Below are 5,351 nucleotides of genomic sequence, written 5' to 3'. Positions count from 1 at the left end.
AACTCTTAATTGCATTTGGCGTATCCAGAAGGGATTTTTTTTAAACTAATGAAATTAAGACTAGACTCATTTTACATTTATTCTAAATTTTCCTTCAAACATTGGCTAAATCGAACAAGCTGCATTTGAAATGTTCTTGGGACGATGAAAATATTTGTCAGTAAGTAAATAAAAAAAATACTTGTCAGAAGGGACAAGTAGGCAAAGGCATTTGATCAAATCCGGAACCAATCCATACAATCACTAAAAATTACTTCAAAATTGGATAAACGGTTAAATCGACCTTTCACAAATTTGACGACAAACTGACAGAAAATCACTTATTAAGGATATGTAAAGAAAAAATAAATTAAAAGTTTTCATGTTTCATTATTTTAAAAAAAATTCAACTAAATATGTATATTGATATATTCATCAAAATAATTTAAAGGTCGTTCAACAAAACGTTTCGGTTAAGTTACTTTAAATTTACTGAAAACCAGCTAAGATTCATCTTAAAAAAATACCGCTCTAAAATCGAATTAGAAGTATTCTTCCGACCAATCCCCAAATCTCTTTCGAAATTTGGGTAATTACAAGTTCATTTCTGAAGTATTTAAACAAACCTTAGATAATAACTGTGCAACATTTTATTATAACAAAGCCTAATATATAAAAAACATAAAGAAAGAATGGAATTTTACCATCAGGGTTTAATTGAAAGAATCCATGACATTTCACAGAATATTGTTTAACAATGTTCTACAGTGATAAAATGTGAAACCAACACATTGCCACAAATGGGTTCAGAAGAATTCTAGTTAGTTGTGGCATTTTCTGAAACAGTATAATATGATATTATATCTTTCCTAATATTTTTAAGTACATGGGCTTTCCAGTATCTAAAAGAGACAAAATTTAGGTTAAATGCTCGTCTTTTTGTCACAAAATAATCCAATTCACACTTAAAATCTCAGGACTTAAAATTAAGTTTTTAAATAAATATTTTGCTTCCTGTTCCTGACGGATAGAAATTTGCCATGTTAAGGTAGGTGAAGAACAAAGTCTTGATTTAATTAAGTTTCTAAAAACCTGAACGGTTCAGTCAATTTTTAGTTCAATAAAACCATTATAGGTTTTACTGTGTTAAGCTCATAAAAATTCACAGTAATAAAATATTCCAACAGAAAGCAGTATTCCTAGTTCTAGAAAAAAGTACATATCATTGATTTGGTGAGTATGTACCATGGATCAAGCAGATGTATACAGGGAGGGGATTGACAAACGGATGGAGGACAGCATCCACTTTTTGTTGCCTTCTCCTTCCATTCATCACCTTCTCCTTTCTCGGGTAGGCCGACAATGGATTTTTCTTCCTTCGAGGACATCAGTGGCGATATTAAGATCGAAAGAGTAAGAAATTGCGATGAAATATCGTCACATTGTTCCCAACATCAGCGATATCTTGATGTCACAATTTTAACTCCTTAATATTTAGCTACAGTCTGAGAGATAACAATAAATAAATAGATATTTAGATTTTTTTTTTGTGCTAATTTTTCTCATAATTATCAAACATTCGTCTTCAATTATTGTTATTTTCTATTTTTTTTTACTTTTAGTTCTTTCTGTCTATTACAAACATAAAGAACAAAAGGCAGAGGCAGAGGTTCATACTAAAAGAATAATTTTGTAAAAAGATTCTGCTTATATTTTGTTTAGGAATGGCTTTGTTTGTAAACATAAGTTAAAAGCTTTCAGCCCTGTTTTGGTAGTTAGATGCTTAGTTTACCCTTTGTGCATAATTTTTTTTTCTAGCTTTTTTTTGCTTTTCTATCATCTGATCTATATGAGTCAAGGTAATTCTACCAGTGTCATAGCTTTTGTATAACCTAGAAAGTTTACAATTTAATTTTTTTAATAATGAATCAAGTTAATAAGAAATGAGCTAATTAAATTCTAACTAATATATTTGTTCCTGAAATCAAATAGTTTTCTTTCATGCTACGAAAAATCAAATAATAAATCAATCGAAAATATATAAACTTAATTAAGGATAGAAAGCTGAATATGTAAATCCTATTTCTATATTTATTTAGAATAAAACTTTATATACTCTGGATATAATTTGTAACTAATAAAATCGAACATGTAACTATAATAATAATTTTTCAGTTTATTGACGAAACGGAATTTCTTTAACAAATAAACCTAAATTTTTACCACAGAAGGAATGATTATAAAATCTAAAAATAATATGATTTTAGATACAGTAATATTTCTAATTGGATCTACAGGAATATATACACAGGGTGTTCCACTATACACTTCAACTCCACTTAAACTGAACAATTTATTGAATTCATATTTTATTTTGTATGGCTAATAAAAGAGACATGAGGTATTGTTAATTTCCTGGCATTGGTAACAAAAATAGAAATCAAATTTGTTGATTGATTACGAGGAGAAAACCTGCTCTGGTAATTAAAAAAAAAATTTGCCTACGATTTAAAAAATGAAAATAAAATAAAAATAAGTCAAATTAAATAAAAATTGAATAGAAATACACAAGTTTAAAAGAAAAGACCAGAGTTCCAAAGACAATATTGAGTAATAATAATAGGATTACTTTAAGGTCCTATAACTATAACAAAATAATAAACATAAATACCATTAAAGAGATATATAATATTTATATATTACTGATATTGTAATAATATTTGTTCCGCTCCCATTTCATATTTTAATATTATATCAAAATACCTCTCTCTTATTTTTTAAACTCATTATGATGAATAAATATAATAATTTCATGCAATATAAAAATATAATCAAATTCATTCATTAGCATTAATTAAAGGCGCTCCGGTATGCACCGCCCACAGCACAATTTGGTATTGCGGAATAGGTAATGTCTAACGCCGTTGTCTAAATGAAGTTTTGTAATTACCTTATAGTTATCAAATAAATATATACACATACATCACAAAATGTTTTGCATCACCAATGTTAATTGATTTGTTATTTACCTCTGCAAGGTAGGAAATTCAAGGAAAATATCAGACAGTACAATCCTCCAGCTCCCTTGTTTATTTTACCCTAATGCTGTGCTTTATAATTAATATGTGTGCCGTATTGTTAATTTGGGAAGAAAATGTGACGCAACAGTTAACAGAATAGGACTGAATCCAAATTTATCTGAAGCTCTCACCGATGAGGAAGCTAAAGTCACATTGGTATTTAAATTTTTAAAAGAACATTGCCTCCTTTTATAGCGTTTTAACAAATTATAGCGGTTCCTTGGTTTTAATTTTCTTTTTATTATTATTTCCTCAATTTTTTATTTTTAAGTGTGCGTCACTAAATGTGTGTGTCTGTGCGAGTATGTATGTGTATCTTTATTATTATAATAGTCCATAGGTTTTACGCATTTAAACAAGAATAATGAAACAAGAGGATGTAAAAACATTTTTTGTTGAGAGCATCTTGTACTTTTGAAAAGCATCGGTTATTAAATGAATTATCTATAAAGACTAAAATGTAGATCAGAACTTCAAATACATTTATTTTCTAATTTTGTAGGCGTGTACTGAAAGTAGGTGCCTCAAGCCAATGAAAATCTCAAAATAAAAAAGTAAAGAAAAGAATTTTAAATTAAAAAAGCAAATGTAAAATGCGGTTTAGCATTTACATTTTTTTTCTTCTTTTCCTGCATATTTAAACGCTTTAAGGATAATTCAGCCACCATTTTTATTTTATATTTAGTTCGAGTCCTGAGATATTGTTTTTGTTGTTATTCTTTAGGGCTTTAGAGCGGAAAACCCAACATTCAACAAGGCTATTATTTCATATTTTATTTTGATGTTCTGATATTTTAAATTATTATTATTATTATTTCTTTTTATTTTAATTATCATAATTATTTTTATTTTCATCACAAGAATCTGAACTGTTTAAATTTGAGATATTTAATTATTTTATGCGTAGTTTATTGTAATATTTAAAGGTGTTTAGATTTAGGGTTTAATGGGATATTTTTTCTTATAAGTTAATACCAATTTCGTATTTTTTTTTCATAATTTAGCGCTACTAATACACCTGGTCCAACTCCTAATCTACTCTAATCCGGGGTATAGAAATTGGTATTCCTGAAACATGTGGCTGACGAAGAGTACTATTACAATATTGAAATTTTAGTGGTGGTTGCTTATTGATCAGATATGAATGAGTTATAATTGTTTGTCCTATTCTCAATCTAAACAGATAACAAACAGCTACTGCGACCTTAGATGTTGGCAGGGGCTTTAGTGCGTAAAACCCTGAGGTGATCAACGCCCATGTTTCGCCCTTTATAACTCTATTCCATTTATATTTATAATTCTATTTCACTTTATTTGTCTCTTTAAATAATTACGAAAAAATTCAAATAATTACTTCGTTTAGAATTATTTAGTACGTATCACACTTTCGGGTTTAAATCTGATTCAAAAGGCCATTCCATTTTAAGAAAATCAAAACCATTTCCACGTTCTGCTGGTCATCATTCAGAGCATCCGATACACTCGGTCCCACTCCCAATCTATTTAAGTTCATGAAATAGAAATGACATTCTTCAAATATGTGACTGATCGTAAGTATACTGTTGCAGTATTGACATTTTGGTGGTGGTTGCTTATTGATCAGATATGCAAGAGTTAAATTCGTATGACCTATTCTCTATCTGGCAATAGCTACCTCCTACTGTGATTAGAACGATTTGATGTCGTCCATGGCTCTGTAGTTTTTTTTTAACAGTTTTTAATTTGCTTGGCGCACTGTCATTCCACATGGATTGCAAAATATGGAATGGTCGCGCCCTGACCTAGAAGAGCTTGGCTGCGAAGAGGTCCCAGGAAAGTTTTTTTAGCCTAACAATAGTGCCTTAAATGTTTGTGAGCCGCTGTTAAAACAAAATATTTAAGTATTACTAAAATCCCATACCCCTATACTTCATTGAATATATTAAGTTATATTAAATATAATATTCGCTTTGATAAATGTTGTTTGAGATAGTCTGATTTCATAATTCACCTGTATACCATTGTCCAGTAATTGGTAAACATGACACCATTAATCAAGTTGTGCATTGGTAAATATTATATTTCAATCTAGGAGTAGCAAATATCGCAGATTATATATTGATTAAATTAAACGAATTGTATATTTCCATTGATCAGATCCCAGTTTAATTGAAAATATATGTGATATAGGGTTTTTTTAAGCCCGATAGAACTTGAAATTGTAAAAAATAACACAAAAATTAAATTGTAATCAAAATTTTTTTTTTATTCGAAAGATCAATACGTGACATTAACATTTGAAAATGATTTCGG

This window comes from Halyomorpha halys, unplaced genomic scaffold, assembly GCF_000696795.3.
Source record: "Halyomorpha halys isolate HHAL.00 unplaced genomic scaffold, Hhal_1.1 Scaffold2107.1, whole genome shotgun sequence".
NCBI lineage: Eukaryota > Metazoa > Arthropoda > Insecta > Hemiptera > Pentatomidae > Halyomorpha > Halyomorpha halys.
This window is presented reverse-complemented; position numbering follows the sequence as displayed.